Below are 19,019 nucleotides of genomic sequence, written 5' to 3' on the forward strand. Positions count from 1 at the left end.
TCATTTTCTCACTGATGTGATTAATTATTTTTTGAATAATACTGCAAGTGTTCAGTCTGTCTGCCTGCATGTCTATCGATCTACATTATATTTCCCTATATTTTTTGCCTCCAACTCCTTTGAACCATGTGTTCCAATCACTTCTATGGCCACAGGTGTATCAAGCACCTAGGCATGCAGATGCTTCTGCAAACATTTGTGAAATAATGGGTCGCTCTCAGGAGCTCAGTGAATTCAGGCGTGGATAGGTGGCCACCAGTGCAATAAGTCCATTCATGAAATTTCCTCACTACTAAATATTCCACAGTCAACTGTTAGTGGTTTTATAACAACGTGGACGCAATTGGGAACAGTAACTCAGCCACGAAGTGGTAGGACACGTAAAAATCACAGAGCGGGGTCAGCGCATAATGAGGTGCACAGTGCACAGAAGTTACCAGCTTTCTGCAGAGTCAATAGCTACAGACCTCCAAACTTCATGTGGCCTTCAGATTAGCTTAAGAACAGTGTGTAGAGAGCTTCATGGAATGGCCGAGCAGCTGCATCCAAGCCTTACATCACCAAGAGTAATCCAAAGCATTGGATGCAGTGGTGTAAAGGCAAGGCAAGGCAGGTTTATTTATATAGCACATTTCATACCCAGTGGCAATTCAAAGTGCTTTACATAGAAATTAATTAAAATAGTACTAAGATGCATAAGAAATAATACCATGTGTAAGAATTAAAAATAAACACAAGGATAATTGAAACGGTTGTAAAGAGAATTTAAAAAATAAAATGGTGATAAATAGATCCCTATTTGCCTGATTCTCTGAATTCGGGTACCCCTATCTGAGATGGAAGAGGTGGAGCAGGTTCACAATGTCTCCTGGACCTTACAAGTCGGTCCAAGATTCACTCCTGTAGGGGATGTTACCTATGCCCTGCAGGGCCTCCCCTTTTCTCGAGTCCACACACCAACACTGGACTCTAGAGCAATGGAGGATTGTTCTCTGGAGTGATGAATCACGCTTCTCTGTCTGGCAATCCGATGGGCGAGTCGGGGTTTAGCAGTTGCCAGTTGTCTGTCTCTCTTTCTGTCTATCTATCTATATATATCTCTCTGTCTTAGTCCATTTATCTATCTGTCTCTCACTCTGATGTAGCTACACTTCAAAAGCTACAGCTGTTCCCCATCCATGTTTGACCACACTGCATATGCAAGGAATGTTTCTTCCTTATTGTATGACTCTTCAACATCTTTTAATTTCAGATATCCAATATGTTACAATATGTAGGCATGGTGTAGAGTTATGCAGCATGAGGATCTCATTCTATCAGAGGGAGATCAGTGAGACAGTGACGCCTCACACAATCAGAGAGCCACGCTGAGAGTCAGACAGCACTGTGAAAGGAAAGAGCTCCATAATGGAGGAGCAGGAGGTTGAGCACAACGTAATTGGCAAGTCTTCCTCCTTTTTTTGCCCACACCTCTCTACTTCCATGCATGGTGCAAGTGATTTTAAATTGCCTTCTTTCTCTCTGTATTCGCTCATTATTTCTTTCTTCCTGTCAGCATTGCAGAACAGTAGAATATGCGATCCTAGACACCAGTCAGATTCAGAGATGGACTGAAATGCTGCGGGAAAAAAATCCTGTCCATCTGTCAGCATTCCAGGCACAGAGCTGCTATTAGCTTCCTTTATTTGAGACAATCGTCCCTGTCTGCACTTCACTTGGGTCCGTGTCCACACTGGGACACTATTTGTGTGTGAGTCTCTCCATTATAAGGCGAGTAAGTATTTCTCCAAAACAACAGGAGCATTTTATAGAGTTAATACTATAATGAAGGATGGTAATGCTACTAAACCAGGGTTTTTTTGTTTCAGGCTTCCAACTCTGTAGCAATTGCACTGTTTAACACAGTCAGAGGTCAGAAATCCCAAGCCATTTTCCATTTACTAGCATTTACCGAACAGTAAACAGTAAATCCCTACATTTGGCATTCATCGGGATGCAAGGGGCATGCCGGCAAATGGGTTATTGTGCTAAACTGCAACATGATGCATTTGGCATTATATCTCAAATAAAATAAAAATCGTAGAGAATTAATTAGTGTTCCTTATAATTATTTTTGCAAATTCTTCTTGTTGCTCATTCTGTTTGGAAATATTAAGTGCTATTACTTTTCTAAATTATCTTTTTGAAGTTAGAATTAGGTCTTATGGACAATAAAATCAAATTAGTTGAAAATGCATTAAAGAAAGGACTCAAGCCATATCTTGAAATTTAATTTGACTTTATCTAGTAAGCAACCACCCAGCAGCACCTTAGCAACTGCATTGCAACGCCCTGACAAATATCATATCATAATAACTTAAGTTTTGCATAAGCAAATGCCTCTATCTATCTAGTTTTTGATGGTGAATGCGGCTTTTTCCCTGTTATTGTCATTGATTTGCAAAGGGGTCCTTTTTGGATGTCACCAGGGTGAAGATGAGGTCAACAAGACACTGGTGAGCTTCAACTAGTGATTTACAGTGTATAGTAAAACCCTTCAGGCTTATGGGTCATTGGTTAGTTGGTTGTGTAGGTGGAGACAATAAAGTATAGGCTATACTTTGATATTGTAGCCTCAGGTGAAATGCATATCGGTAGGAGTATAAATCCTGCCCTGCTCTCGTTAAAACGTTTCAGTGTGTATATGTGATATAAAATGTGTGTGTGAGAAAAAGAGAGATTTTAGAGGATGTGTCTCAGTCTGATGAGCTCTCCTTTCCCCCTGGGCTTCATTAAAAAGCTTTCCCTCAGAAGCGGCCCTGTGTGGCGCTTTGCCCCTCCACCAGCTCTGGGCTGAGAGACAAAACACTTGTTTCCCCTCTCTCTCCTCATTCTTTCTCATGTCATCTCTCAGGTCCTCAAAAGGCTTTGTTACAGGCTTTTCAAGTTGGAGCACCTATTTATTTGCTCTTTTCATGGCTAAATCTTGGTTTTATGCTCTCGGTGGCTCTCCTCGGATGCCGAGCGGGACTGCGGTGCTTCTGCCTGTGCTCAGGCCCTGAGTCACTGAGTCTGGATAATAGACAGGCTTAAGCCGGGTTCACACTGTACTATGTCTGGCCACGATTTGGCCATCTGAGACAATTTTTTGAGAAACCTAAGAGATTCCTCTAATCCTAGGCTAAAATCTATAGTCTTTGATTGCTAGTTTGACATGTTCGCCGACAGCCGATTAATGACCATTGTGATCAAATGTTAATTCTGCCAGTACAGAAGATTTGGGCCACAGTCTTGCTGTGAAACTAATAGTTCTACTTAAAATGTGGTCACCCTAGGGCACTTCATTGTGCTATTACGGGCCTGTTTACTTACTTATTTGGCAAAATCACAGTGACCCGGCTTTAGAGATGGAGCGATCCATCTCAAACACACTCTTAAATGAAAGCTGTTTTAGATGGGTCATTGTCACTGAATGTATGGTTTACATTTTCTATGATGGAAAACATATTTTGTTTCATTCATCAAAGGTGGTGTTTTTTGTATGTTTTTCTCCAACTAGTAGTTTTGCCCACCTCTAGCATTATAAACTATTTTTTTAAGGAAATATTCCAAGAGTTTCATTTGAACTATAATTATTTTTGTTATTCATTTATTTCCTCTCTCTAATCAAAATTATTCGTTCAAATCATGATTTTTTTTTTTTAATATTGGTATACTTTTTAATATATTTATAGTGGGGAATCTGACGGTTTAGCATGGTCCAAAGGGTAACATTTAAATAGCAAAATGTAGTATATGATACAGATCCTTATTTTTTTTTCATTTGGTTGCTTTGCATTAGCATGCATGTTCCTAGAGTGCTGCCTCGGGTTTCTTTCTACATCTCTGTCTGTAGGCTTTCCTAAAGAGTTTCTATGTACAATGCTGAAGATTTAAAAGGCCACAGTGAGTTTATTTGTTTTGGTTATTTCTGTTACGTTGACTGAACTCTGGCAGCTGTAATTGAGCCTGTCTGGACAGTGAGACTGCTCACTCTCAATCTCAGTCGTCTATCTCTGTTGTAATCCTGTTAGGAATACACTGAGCCGGCATGTGAAATCAGTGTTTGCATTCCCCACACCTGATGACCCCAGAGAAGGTTCATTACTCACACTTGGCTATATATCTCAGAGGCAATAGGTTATGTATGTGATGTCACTTCTTGTGGGTGGGACCCTGAGATTTATGGAGATGTACGTGCCATTAAAAAGGACCTATTATGCTTTTTTACACTTTAAACTTAGTTTCTTTAGTGTTCTTTACTTTCTCTAGTTGAGCATGAAAAAGGTCTGTAAAGTTACATAGCACCAAGTCGATATCCAAAGGGAGTTTTATCAGTATTACTGTCTCTGAACTCCATGAAACGCCTTGGTTGTATTGTTGAGTTTTTTGGGAACACACATAACACAATATTGCTCATTTAAATAATTCCTGCCCAAGACGCAAAATAAAAGGATGAGGCCTGATTGAGTTGATGTCTCGAAACGGGCGATTATGGTAAGGGGCATGACATTTCTCAAACACGCTCTAAATGGTTGACCAATCAGAAAACATTTGTTTTTTAGAAGGAGGAGTTTTATAGATACAGGAATTAAACAGAGACTTACAGACAGACTAGGGAGAGAGGTGCTGCAACAATGCCAAATATGTTAAAATAAAGTGTTTTTGAATATTCAAACATGAAATCATATTCTATTACACACTTAAAATAAAATCAATATTCTTTAAAAGGAGATAATATGGCATCATTGCATATGTTTTCCTGTTCCTGTGCATTTGGGCAGGGTATGAATGTTGTCACGCATTGTCCATATACGGGGGGGAAAAAACAATATTAACAGCTTTTCCCAAATAGACCAGACAGGGAAATAAAGGCTTGTGTTTGCGTCTGTCTAGCCAGCGCTCCACTTGAGTCGGTCTCTTCTCAGACATGGAGCCTCGGTCAAACCCAAGAGCCACAGGACAGGGAGAGAGCAAACATTCAATGTCATCTCTGATTGGCCAAGGTTGAGCAGCGCCTCACCTTCCCATGAACCCCTACGTTGTCACTGATTGGACGAGGTGAGCCGAGCCTCACTTGTGTCTGAACCCTGCCTTGTGCGAGACGCCAGTTGTGTGATATAAGAGCTGCTCTGCGGGCCTCACAGACGCTGTTGGGAGACGGACTCAGGGTGGGCGCTGTCGGTCCTGAGGACTCTCGAACCAGAGCTTGCAGTGGAGAGCTCCTTCATCACCACGCTATCATGATACCACTACTCGTGAGAGCACCACAACCGCCTCTCCTCAACAAGGCAATTCAGACCTTCTCCCTGTCATTAAGCAATATGAAGTCTGGAATGTGAATTCCAAGATATTCGATTCCTGGCCTTTATGAACTTATCTGGGTTGGGGAAGTTATTGGACTTTTTGCAGTTCCTTCAATGCCCACAAGAGGTCACTGTGTAGATGGCACAGAACTGCCTTGACAACTGGTAACTTGAGAAGTATGATAGTTTGTTTTAACACTTGCACAGTAAAACTCAATCTATTAGACAGACATCTCTAACATTACACAATTTTCTTTAACAGTTTTTTTTTTACAATTTCAATTTCTTTACAGTTTACAATTTCTTTAACAATTTATCAGTAGGTATTATTTTAAAATAAATCAATAAAAATGTGAAGATGGTGATGATAGTGTGTGTGTATATACAGTGTAATATATATTATAAAACATTAATTATTACATTTAATAGTTTAACATTATTTCCATTTAAATTCATTGCAGAATGATTTTATAATTTATTTATCAAAAATATATAATAAAATATGATATACCGTATCTTGTATTTTGTAAATCATTTCAATTAAAAGTTTTAAAAGTTTAAACTAAATCTAAAAGTCTGATATTGTTAATTAGATTTTTGTAAAAAACTATAGAAAACTATTACTGTTCTAATTGTTGCACTGCTGTTAACATTGATGTTATTAGAGCTTGGTATTCAAATGCATACTTCATGATAAAGGTGAAACGCATGTCATTCACACCTCTCTTTTCTAATGTTGCATATTGGACCATGGTGATCTTGTGACCTTTTATAGATGGGTGGGCGACGTCAGATACTGAGTATGCAGAGCCGTGTGAATCAGAGGTGAGCACGACACGCTGGCCCTCAGCGCACTGCCCTACTTCCTCTGAACACAAACACACGACACTCACTCTGTCTTTCCATCTTGCACACATCCCTCTGTAAAATGCACACATCCCTCATCATTTGTGTGACATTTCAAGTTGTTTTGAATGAGGTCATATAATACCTTCTTTTTTTATATAATTTTAGCCACTATTTTCCCCTTAATGTCCACTTATGTTTTTATTATTTGTTATAATTTAGTTTTTCATTTGCCTTTTGGGACCCTTGACATAAAAACCTTCTACAAATGTGAATTATGTAACTGTACCGGGAATCTTATTAACAAACTTTGGTCCATCTTTAATTGGGGTCCTTTAGAAGGATATGCAGACATTAAAAAAATAGGTATTTTGAGTTCTGCATGTATGGTTTAGTAGTACATCAAACTCTTAAACTCTTTAAAAATGATCTTATATATTATTTTTATTATAATCTTAATAAAGAAATTTCTTATTAATTGACCACTTTAAAGACTTATTTTTTCTTTTTATGCCTAGAATTCATAGCTAGAATAATTTACATGTTCAAAGATTTCTTTAAGGAAAACAATATGGGACATGGATGCATTTTAGGGTTCAGCTGGACATAAAGCCACTAGAATTATGGTGTTCAGTTCAGTCCATCTCCCCGTCTCCTAACTTTTTTCATCATTTCTTTCCCCACACCTCGTCTCTGCTAAAAAAAAATTCTCCTTTCTAAGACTTCTCCATTATCTCACTGTCATTGAAATGTTAGAAATCTTTCCCCCTCTATTTTCACCTTCTGTGTCTCAGATCACCTCTGCATGCCACCTGATCAACACCTGCGAGTCTCCCGCTCTCAATTTCAAACTCATTCTCTCTCCATATAAATGCCATTCATCTTTTGATGGGCTCTTACTCATCCGTCGCTGTGGTTTCCTTCTGTTCATTCTGATCATTTCAAGTAAGACTTTGCCATGCATCTGTGGTCTCTATTGAGAGATTCCAATATGCTGTTGTTTCAGATGCTCAGCATTAATATACCCATCGACGGCCCATCACTTCTGCTTTATATTATATATCCTCTATCATGGAACATTATGTAATGTCTGGTGTAGGGTACAACAGGGCTCAAAATAGGGACATTTGCCAAAGTTAATGAAGATGTTTTATTATTCGTATTATTATGTATAATTTTCAATTATAATTTTTGTATTATGTGCTACAGCCTCTGCTAAAAAAAAAACCCTGGTGTTAAGATATTATTATTATTATCCTTATTTTATAATGATTTTTTTATATATATTGTTTTTATTCTAGTGTTATATTGTCTGGTGTATTGTTTGTATTATTATTAATTACTTATAATTATTTATAAAATATATTGTATTCTGACAGGTTTTAACAGCTAGAAGAAAAACAATTTTGCTATAAAGATTAATTGTTATTTTAAAAAATGTATTGATATTTTTATTTATGTTTTATCGGTTTATTCTCTGATTTGTTATTATTTGAATTTATTATTTATTTATTTGTATTATTTTCTGTTGTAAACTAGCAGGGATCAACAATTATTTCTAGTAATTTCTTTTTTTTTTATTCTGCTGCAGGATATAACAGTGCTAAATATAATTAATATATTATTAAGATACCTTGTTTATTATTATTATTATTACTCATTAATTGATGAATTATTAAAACTTGTATATACTTTTATTTGTAATAAATAATGGAGCAACATAATTTGTGAAAATAATTTATATTAAAAAAATGTTTGGATAAAAGGTCTTTGATGCCACAGCATCCGAAACAAAACTGAAAACCATCAGTCATTTGTCATGAAATAAACAGATTATCTCAGGCACATGATGGCAATTTCGCAGTGCATATTAAAAAAAGGTGTTTTACTTCTGGATGCGTTTAGCCCATTGTCCTCTATTGTGTTAGCACTTTTAACTCACTCTAACAGGGGTAATGGTCCTGAACAAAATAATTTTAAAAAGCAAATATAAATCAGCGTGCCTTTTTTGCAGAGTCATACCTCGTGTCGTGATTGCGACAGTCGCTCATGTGTTCGATTCCAACACCCCCCACCCCCATATAAGTGGCACACTTTAAAGCGAGTGCAAAAGAAACCACATCCCCTACAAACAAGAAATGGGTGCAAAAATCCCATGATAGATGGAATTTCCTGTATTTAAAACAATATATGTGACAGGCCCAAATAGAGGAAGTTTAAATGAAGAATGTGGTGGAGGTTGCCGCTTCTTCATTTTTTTTTTTTTTTTTTTTTTAAATAGTTTTCCTTTTTTGCCATGTCACTTTGTTGGTGCATACACTAAGTTCTGTAAACAGAATGTGAGGACTGGAGATGCATTACTCAAGAGCAGATAGACATAGATCAGATGCATCAGATTATGAAAACATTACCTCCTCTCCCAAATGTAAAGGTAAATTACATTTGGCAGAGACCTTTATCCTAATCAACTATAAGTGCATTACTTAACATTGATTGTATTAGTTCAAGCATTCCCTGTGAAACTCGTTTTTAGTGCCGATTGAGCTACAAGAACAAAAGCATATGCCTAATGCATGAAAGTACATTTTAGTACCTTTCTGTGTACTAAATATGAAAAATACGATCACATGTTTTTACATTTACTCAATTTTAACTCAAAAAAGATTATTTAAGCAATCTCAACTTTGATATTCAACTTGATTTCTTAAACAATTTTAACATTGTTTTTTTTTTTTTTTTTTTAAGACTTGGAAAGTTTAATACAGCAACTGAACTCAAGTTATTATATTGAAATAGATGGATTTTTATTACAGAGTACTATAAACTGCTTTTAGAAAACACTTTATACTCACAAAGGGTATTTTACCATCTATATTTCTATAGCTATTTCTATATCTATCTTTACACTTTAGATGTTGCTAAGCAGGTTTGTTAGATGTTTCTGTTGTTCAGAAACAAATAAGTGCATTATCCAAATCTGCAAGTTTATATTTTAAGAATCACTTTTTAAAAATAAAGTAAAAGACCAAATTTGTTCAAATAAGATGACTAAATTACAGTGATGCTCCGTATAGCTCTGGTCCCTTATCATGTGTAATATGCTCAAGCATCCTTGATTACTGGACACAAACCTCTGTGTAATGTCTTTATCATAAACACATTGCAGAAAAAGCAGACTAGATTAATAGTTTTTGTGTGTGTGTGTGTGGCAGATTAGGTTCAATGAAAAATATAAATTACCTGTGATTGTTGGCTACGGGTGTTTTTTTCTTCTATGAAGTCAGTGGTTGCTCTCTTGTTATTAGTTTCCGGAAAGATCAGCAGGACTTGGTCCGATATAAATCTTTATCTATTTCCTCTTTTTCTTCGTCCATGGAACCGAGTGCAAATGGGAAGTCTCTATTTTACATTCATCTTGAACCAAGAAAGAAGAAAGTGAGATGCTATTCATTTTATTTATTATAATTCCCCACTGCCATTGTTTTGATGCACACCAATGTTTTTTTGTTTCTAAAGCATGTTTCTAAAAGCTGCTTAAATGTCCTAATTAAACAAAGGCTTTATCATAATATAAGGCCTGTCAGTGTTTTTATTGTTGTGCCCAATTTAGAAGCTATGCAGTGGTTAGTGTAAGTGTCCACATGTTGAACGGATGGAGATTTTATGCTATTGTTTGCTCTCATTAATAAAAAACATAATTTTGTTTTTATCTGGCATAAAAAATAAAAAGGATCAATAGGGTGAGCAGAAATGTCCATAAATCATATTAAGGCATCAATAAGTTTGAATATGCATTAAACCAAACACTATCATAACATATTAGTGAGTAAATGTGTGTGAGAGTGAGTGATTGACTGTGTGTGTAAGTGTATGAGTGTAAGTGTGAGTGAGTAAATGAATAAGTGTGTGTGTGTGTGTGTGTGTGTGTGTGTGTGTGTGTGTGTGTGTGTGTGTGTGTGTGTGTGTGTGTGTGTGTGTGTGTGTGTGTGTGTGTGTGTGTGTGTGTGTGTGTGTGTGTGTGAATGAGTGTGTGAATGAGTGTGAGAATGAGTGTGAGTTAGCGAGTGAGTGAGTGTATGTGTGTAAGTGAGTGAGTGAGACAGTGAGTGACTGAGTATGTGAGTAAATGTGTGTGTGAATGAGTGTGAGTTAGCGAGTGAGTGTGAGAGAGTGAGAGAGTGAGTGAGTGAGTGAGTGAGTGACTGAGTGTGTGAGTAAATGTGTGTGAGAGTGTGTGAGTGAGCGAGCGAGTGAGTGAGAGAGAGTGAGAGTGTGAGTGAGTGAGTGAGTGAGTGAGTGAGTGAGTGTGAGAGAGTGAGAGAGTGAGTGAGTGTGAGAGAGTGAGTGAGAGAGTGAGTGAGTGAGTGAGTGAGTGAGTGAGTGAGTGAGTGAGTGAGTGAGTGAGTGAGTGAGTGAGTGAGTGAGTGAGTGCATGTGTAAGTATATGAGGGAGTGATTGTGTGAGTGAGTGAGTGTGAGAGAGTGAGAGAGTGAGAGTGAGTGAGTGAGTGAGTGAGTGAGTGAGTGAGTGAGTGAGTGAGTGAGTGAGTGAGTGAGTGCATGTGTAAGTATATGAGGGAGTGATTGTGTGAGTGAGTGAGTGAGTGAGTGAGTGTGTGAGTGAGAAATGTAATTCTCCCTGTCAAGTTAATTACATAAATTAACATTACTGACAACAACCTAACAACCCTTCGCTAGTATCATGGACTGCACCTTTAAGTAATTGTAATGTGATGAGGTTACAAAATTAAAACTTGCATACTAAACCACTACTAAAACATAGTACAATAATAAGGATTTGAATAACTGTACTAAAATTTAGTTTAATCCTCAAAATAAAGGAATATTTGTTCCCTTTTGTCACTACCAAAACAATGATGTCACAACCGAAACTTCAAGACTTGTTTTGGTTGTGACTGTTTTGGTAGTGACAATTTTAGATCATTTTGAGCCTAGTTCGATGATGCTAATCAGCACATGGTTAGTAATTACTGGTCAGAACAGTTGTACACGTATAAAAACGAATTTTATGGAATAACATCCAAAAAAGTGTTCTTAATCGTGACATTCCTTAAAGTTACACACAGATTTTCAGACTTTAAAACACAATTACATCAAAATGATGGGACAAATCTTTTCACCAAGTAGCATATTAGGGGTGAAAAAAGTAGCAAAAAATTAGGGGTGTCTCAGCCAGTGGACTAAAACATTCACTGTTTCAGTAGTGACATGAAAATGCGGGACACATTTTTTTACATAAAGTTTCATGATTTAAAAATAAAAAATACAATTTATATTTTTTTATACTTCATTTTTTTAAACAATCAAAAAGATATGTTTAAAAACAAGAATGGAAAAAATTACAAAAAAATTTTCAATATAATTTTCACAAGTTGAAATTTAGATGTTAGAGTTTGGGACAGCCACCTCCCAATTGAAAGAACCCAATAAATGATGATTTTATATATATATAAAGCTTACTGATATTTTAAATGTTATAGTGGGTTTCAATAGATAATTGAAGGGTCTTAGTAAACATCTAAGATTTGAAATATTAAATGCTTTTAAAATGTGTTTTTTGGATGTAGGACAGCAGTTTGCACCAATTCTGTAGAATGGCCCAGGAACTTTAGGGTGGTACTCGGCAGGGTGCAAACTACGGGGAAGCTCGGCTCCCCTGAAAACGTGATTTGTGAAATTTTGGGGGGTCTCAAAAAATATTGACACCTTTTGACCCCAATATTGTTATTTTGAGGTGCAATTTCAGTTTTGTGTAATGTGCCATCATAGATTATTATGTGTAAAATTGCTCAAAATATATAATTAATTTATGGAAGCGATAGATTGTCGTCTGCGTGTGACGACTGTGAGCACGAGCCAAAAGAGAACGCACGCAAACCCGGCCTACTTTGATTTGATTGGCCATCTCAATCATTTTTACATTGACGAGCGCCGTTAGACCGGAGGCAAACCAGACTAAAATGTAACTTTTAAACCTTTTTGGCATCCTAACATACAGAGCGCTGAGTACTGAAGTGATTCAGAGCAGTGCAAGAATATCAAAAATATAGATCAATGACCTTGAATCTCTTTCATACTCGTTATACATTTTTTTACAGGCTATTTTTCACCATGTAAACGACCTAACCCGATTACTTTTGAGTGTGCGTCCTTACATGACGTAACAGCGCACTAACCAGGCTATAATGTTGACAAGAAAGTAAAGTAAATTTTTCTGAGGGGTAAACTTTTTATTTCATAAGAAGTTATGAAGATAATGTTGGAATAATGACACAGACATAGTCTGGCTACACCCTCTCATCTTGACAGTGTATATTGCCTTAGGCAGTTTTTACTTTAACTGCGCCTGACAGAAGAATTATTTTTTTTCTGAGATGATTATTACACTTTACAACAAGTAAATAGCTTATATAATACTGTATTAGTCCTGGTGGCCGTTAAGAGTTGCTATGGCTACTGTTAACACATTCCAGCTGGTGGAGAAAACAGCGTCTGCATTTTTAATGTGGCAGAGTAATTGCATGTCACAAAATGATTGTGAAAGTTTTGTGAAAAAAAAGATTGTGAAAGTCAGCACATGTAAACACCAGATCGGTTTAGATAACGACTCATGTAAACAGTCCACTAAATCTTTCAATCGGAATGACAAAAAAGTGTGCATGTAAACATGGATAGTGTCGCGCAAAAATGATTTCTGTCTGTCGCTGACTTGGAGGAGTATTTGAGCTGTGTGTGTTTGTATGTGTGTGTGTGTGTGTGGGGGGGGGGGGGCTGTGAGAGGGTGTGTGTGTGCATGCATGTGTATGTACCTGTGTGAGGTTGTGTTTCTGTTTGTGTGTGTGTGTGTGTGACGGTATGTCTGTGTGGATGTATGAAAGGTGTGTGTCTTTGTGTGTAGGTGTGCGAGAGTTAAGGTGTATGCGAGGGTGTGTGTATGAGTATGTCTGCGTGGGTGTGTGAGTAAGCGGCTGTGGGGTGTGTGTGTCTGTGAGGTTGTGTGTGTGTGTGTGTGTGTGTGTGTGTGTGTGTGTGTGTGTGTGTGTGTGTGTGTGTGTGTGTGTGTGTGTGTGTGTGTGTGTGTCTGAGTGATGGTGTGTATGAGTTTGTTAAAGCTTATAAATCTTACAGAATAAGTTATTTTGAAAATGTAAAAATTCAGAAAGTTTTATGTGATGGGTAGGTTTAGTGGGGACTGAATATATGGTTTGTAGGCTACAGTATAAAAACCGTCCATGGAGAGTCCAGACAGTGTGAGAGAGGGTGTGTGTGTGAGGGAGGAAGTAAACCACATAATCTATATTAGTTAATGTTCTAAGTGACTACTGTCTGTGACATCTAGTCATACTAGTCATCATTACTAAGACATTAAATGCCTTATTAGAAATGTCATTTGTCCATATGTCCACATTCTGGCATTCAAAAATTAGATAATCATATTGAGCGAATGCTCTCTGCACAGTAACTTACACGTTCATAAAATGCTTCACCTAAAATGCGCTAAATCCCAGCATCAGTACATTCAGAAATATATGTTCGTTGGCAGAAACCGCTAAACACATGGACATAGCTGGTTTTGCAGCAAACAACACTTGTTAAATACCAATGAATTGACTAAAGTGATATTTTTTTAAATAAGGTATTTCAAAAACTGACTTATAACCTTTTCATTGCCGTTAAAGCGAAATTACTGAACCCTTAACAATGATGCCTAAAAAAATATATCAGACAGACTTTAAAGTCCTTCTAAACACATTATAAATGTTAGACATGTATTGGTGAGACACGTTACACAAGTGTTGTCTAGTGTGCTTACGGCAGCTTTCTGCGAGTGGGTGTGGTTTCGGTAAAGACAACAGACACGCCCCCAGGATTTGAGAGCAGAGAATGCTGTTTATTTTTATTATCTATTTTATTTACTTGGCAGATTTTTTCTTTATGATATAAATTTGGCTGGGTGGTTAATAACACATTTGTCTATGGTGTGACAAATTCAGATCACATATTTATTTTTGACCTTAACCATTTGTCTTTGTATAAGAGCATTCTTCACTGTCATTGACTGTATTATAGGAGTAAATTTCAATACAACTTTGTGGTTTTGAAATAAGTCTATTATGCTCATCCAGGCTGACCAAAAATACTGTAATATTGTAAAATATATTAAATTAATTTACATTTATGAAACAATATTTTGTAACATTTTACAATTAAGTTCCATGAGTTAATGCAGGAACTAATATAAACTAATGAGCAACACATTTGTTACAGTACTTATTAATGTTACTTAATGTTAACATTAATTAATTCATTGCTAGTTCATGTTCATTAACTAATGTTAACAGATACAACTTTTGATTTTAATCAAGTATTAGTAAATTTTGAGATTAACATTAACTGAGATTATGCTTTAGAAATACTGTTCGTTAGTTCATGTTAACTAATGCAGATAATTAATGTTAACAAATAAAACCTGTAACGTGTTACCCAATATTTTCTAGTTTTATTTATTTTAAAATGTGATTTACTCTTGTGATGGCAAAGCTGATATTCAGCATCAGTGTCACATGATCCTCGTAAAATCATTCTAATATGATGATTGGCTGTTCAAGAAACATTTCTTCTTATTAATGTTCATGCTTATGTGATTTTTCTTAATGTTAATGTTTTTGTGGAAAGTAACCATGATCATGTTTTACAGGTTGCATTAGAACAGAAAGTTCAGAAGAACATCATTTACTTGAAATGGAGATCCTTTATAACAGTATAAATTTCTTTAGTTTTTCCTAAAAAAAAATTGACAACACACTTTTGACCAGTACTGTATGTGTTTTGTATGGTTTGATTTATTAGACACTATTCTTTTTTTATTAATTGTATGCTTATTTAATTTTTATTGCATATTTTATTGCATATTTTATGTGCATGGTCATTTCAGCAAGAAATGAAAGAAGCGTTTGACTCAAGACAGACATCTCGGTGTTTAGAGGATTATCAGCAGGGAAAAGATTGTTCAAAGCAGAGAAAAAAAATCTGAAGCGTTTTAAGTGTCCCTTTCACCTCTATCCCAGAATTCCCTTTGTCCAAAAGTTTCTGGCGAGAACAAACTTCCCCCCGCATCTTCAAAACCTGATCACTTTGCTTTATTCTGATCAATGTGCTCCACGTTTCTCCTCTTGGTGTCAGAGTAGTAAGGAGATAAAAAAGCAAGAGGGCAGGAGGGGTGGGAGGGTAGACGGCTTACTTTTTTAGATGCCAATTGTATGTGTCTCTGTGGCTGCCTTACCTGTGTTCCTTTGATCATAGCTGAGCATGGAGTGGCGTTTGATTCCAGGGCTACTTTGACAGCTCGCAGGCTGGCAGAAGCCTCTCGGATGACTGGAGATCAGAGAAGACAGGCTGGAAAGCAGAAGTCCAGCTGAGAGAAGATCAGAAGAGGCACAACTTCAACCAGAGCTATTGTGAAGGAACGTAATGGCTTAGATAACTTTTTCCCCTCCGTCTTTTTTTTTCTTGTGAAAACTTACCCTTCAGAATTTTGAATTGCCCACTTTAAGGTCTGTGGGGCTTTGTCTGGCTTTGACAAAAGAGGCATGTTTTTCTTTCCGTCTTGTCCTGGAGAGCCCGATCTATTTAAGCAGCGTCACTCCTGCTTCACGTTCCCATTTTGAGTACCGCTGGTTGACCTGCTGTAGATTTACACACTATGAAGAGAATAATATCATGTCATCCGAGTTCAAAAAACGGCCTTGTTTACATCTCAAAATGTGTAAAACAGGTATACTACACTCAAATGCTTACATCTGCATTTGTCTTCTTTTTTTTGTATTAATTTTGTTTGTGCTAATAATCTGAAAATAAATATAAGTAAAAGTTGAAATATTATTTTCTAAAATATGTTAATTTAACTCAATTTATCGTAAATCCATCCAGTGGTGTCTATGACTACACAAGACATACGAGGGTTCCTGTGGTGTAATGTCTCCCTCTGGTGGAGGATGTGATGAATATCTTACACTGCACTCATTTTATATTAAGTGGAACTCAACAAGTGTAATAAAAATAAATCGTAATATTGAAATGAGTATGCACTTGTTGAAACAAAAATGCTACTGCTGTGAAACTGCAATAAAATTATTTTTTTTAAAACCTCTTCTTGCACAGTCTTAAGGTGGTCCCGTGCTCATTGTAGATTTACATTAATAACAATATTTGTTGTAACTAAGTTTGTGGAATTTTAGTGGGTTCATCTTTTGACAGGTGACCTCAATTAGGCTAATCAGGTCAGTGTTATAGTATTACTTGGACTAGCTATTCTCAGTTAGACTGGACAGAAGGTTATGAAACTAGACTGATTTTTTATATATAATCTATTTCTATAATGCTTTTTGTCATTCGGTTTATTGTAAACTGTGTGATCATCTTATATACAATTTTACTGTCTAATTGTGTAAGAAACACAAGCCAATGTAGACATTAAATTATTAGGAGATTATTACAGGTTATTTGCCTGTACTTTAAGCCAATCCAAAAGTTTATGCCAAAACGTAAATAATAATAATAAACCTTTAGCCCAAGCACAATGCCATGCTTTTCAGCCTGAAAGAAAAAATGTGACATATAAATATATTCATTCTTTACCTGTCTATGAGCTGAAGTCCATCATTACAGCCAATGTCTGTCCACACCTCCCAGAGTTCGGCTTCTGATGACTGGGTGTCCAAACACATCCCTTATTCTGTAGCGTACAGACGTAAAAACTAACATTATTACGCCATATTATAAAAGCTAGTCCAAATAATACTTCTACATGTAATTGAACATATTAGCTACAGTTAAGCAAGATAACCTGGATCGAATGAATCATAAATCATCTGCATTACAACTAATTCTACATAACATGTTAACACAGCCTGAAGATATGAAATTCACCTCAGGAATTTTTATAGAAATAAATAGGTGTAAATTATCCTAAAGCTGTATTATAATGTTAAAGAAATATTGCTGAGTATATAACTGTCATTCAGTAATGCTGTATTAATATAACACTTTGAATATTTGTACTTGCATGACGTCAATGTTATGACCTTCTATGAGCAAAACAGGTGTTTGTTGAAATGTTAGAGTAGAAACGTAAAAATGAGACCTTCCTTCACAATAAAGCAGCTGAAAATGTTATTTAATGTCACAGCTAAAAGTAGGAAAGACGTATATATTATACTTGTGCCTCTTGCGCTACACCAATTTCGCCCAATCAAATGCTTTCTTGAAGTCCCTCCCCCAACAGCACCTGCAACCGAAAAGCAGCACAAACACTCTTTACTCAATTATAGATGTCAAAGCATATATACCTTTATAGAAGATATTAATTCCTCTGATTGTGAAGGAGCGTAATGTGTGGCGCCCAGGTGAGAGATGTGCAGAGCCACAACAGAGCCACGTGGCATCACTCCTGTCCGATCCTCCCTCACTCTCAATCTGCAGAGAGGGGAGAGGCGGCGAATGACAACACTACGTCAATACAAACTTATATAATTACTCTAAAACAAAAATAAGGACTTGTACGGAAGCACTTCATGCGGACAGTTACTTACAGGTAGGACGCGTTACAGTCGAATCATGGACTTTATCGCAGTTTGTGTCGGTTTTCTCACGGTCGCCTGTAATAAGTGCTTCTGCGTTACATTAAGGTTCTTTAATTGAGCTGTCATCTACATCTACAGGATCTGTACTTTTCTGCCATCAAACTTTATGAATGAATATAAATGAATTATTGATGTGTCAAGCGATCAATGATCATAAGGTGTCCGGCTTAAAGCGAAGCTCGCTTATGCCGCTCAGTGGAGCGGATGAAAACCTGCGCTTCGCCGGAATCTTGCAATGACAAGAGAAAGAGAAAAAAAAATATAAAATTAAAATTGTGAACATGTTAGGAATATGCCGTTTGTGTGTAATGCAAACTGACGTTTAGTCTTGATAAACAATAAATGAAAAAGGTTTGTGAAACTGCACAGCCTTTACACGTTACAGATTTGAACAATATATATTGGCTTTGTCCCAATGCAGAGGCTGCATCCTTCGAAGGCCATGAAGGTCAGCCCAAGTGTTAAATAGGGCAGTCTACTCTAGCCTACGGAGGATTGTTCTGGTTGCCAATGCCAGTCCTAGACTTCAGAGGGGTCCTCCTAAGCAAAACTTTTAAAGGGTTAGTTCACCCAAAAATGAAATTTATGTCATTAATGACTCACCCTAATATTTTTCCACAATCGTAAGACCCCCGTTCATCTTCGGAACACAGTTTAAGATATGCTATATTTAGTCAGAGAGCGTATCAAAGTGTAGGCAGACTATACTGTCATCTGGAATAAATCATCATCAAAGTAGTCCATATGTGACATCGGTTAGTTAATTAGAATCTCTTGAAGCATCGAAAATACATTTTGGTCCAAAAATAACAAAAACTACGATTTTATTGAGCATTGTCTGCTCTTCCGCGTTTGTTTTCAAACCTCAAATAAAGATTAAAATGGTTATGAATCAGCGTATTGATTCATGATTCGGATCACCAATGTCACGTGATTTCAGCAGTTTGGGAGTTTGACACGCGATCCAAATCATGAATCAATACGCTGATTGATGGTTTACTGGGGGGAAAAAAAGTGTCTGTCCTTAAATTAATTCAATTATAACTAAAAGTTTCTTAAAGATAATGATGTAAATATAGGGAGTCAATAGGCTACATGCAAGGTTAACAACAGCCCAACTATTAGCCTCAATTCAGTTATTTATTATTTATTATTATTTAGATATAATAATCAATAACAATAATAA

General features: G+C 36.5%; 1 protein-coding gene and 2 long non-coding RNA genes across 3 annotated transcripts in view; 1 reads left to right on the forward strand and 2 right to left on the reverse strand.

The window, feature by feature from the left end:
* The window catches only part of tfec (transcription factor EC), a 51,228-nt gene extending 41,642 nt beyond the window's left edge, over positions 1-9,586 (reverse strand). The window contains exon 1 of the mRNA XM_067428580.1: positions 9,411-9,586. The gene's annotated coding sequence lies outside the window, so the exon portion shown is untranslated. The remainder of the gene's footprint in view (positions 1-9,410) is intronic.
* On the forward strand, positions 1,440-15,631 carry LOC137049858 (uncharacterized). The gene is made up of 4 exons (XR_010899739.1): positions 1,440-1,774; positions 4,915-5,501; positions 6,100-6,149; positions 15,495-15,631. It is a non-coding gene; the product is annotated as an uncharacterized lncRNA (long non-coding RNA).
* Positions 15,632-15,759: 128 nt separating this feature from the next.
* LOC137049857 (uncharacterized) lies at positions 15,760-17,841 on the reverse strand. The gene is made up of 4 exons (XR_010899738.1): positions 17,783-17,841; positions 17,410-17,666; positions 16,830-16,926; positions 15,760-15,892 (listed from the first exon to the last, which is right to left on the reverse strand). It is a non-coding gene; the product is annotated as an uncharacterized lncRNA (long non-coding RNA).
* Between the last annotated feature and the right edge of the window lie 1,178 nt (positions 17,842-19,019).

Source organism: Pseudorasbora parva, chromosome 20, assembly GCF_024679245.1.
Source record: "Pseudorasbora parva isolate DD20220531a chromosome 20, ASM2467924v1, whole genome shotgun sequence".
Taxonomy (NCBI): domain Eukaryota; kingdom Metazoa; phylum Chordata; class Actinopteri; order Cypriniformes; family Gobionidae; genus Pseudorasbora; species Pseudorasbora parva.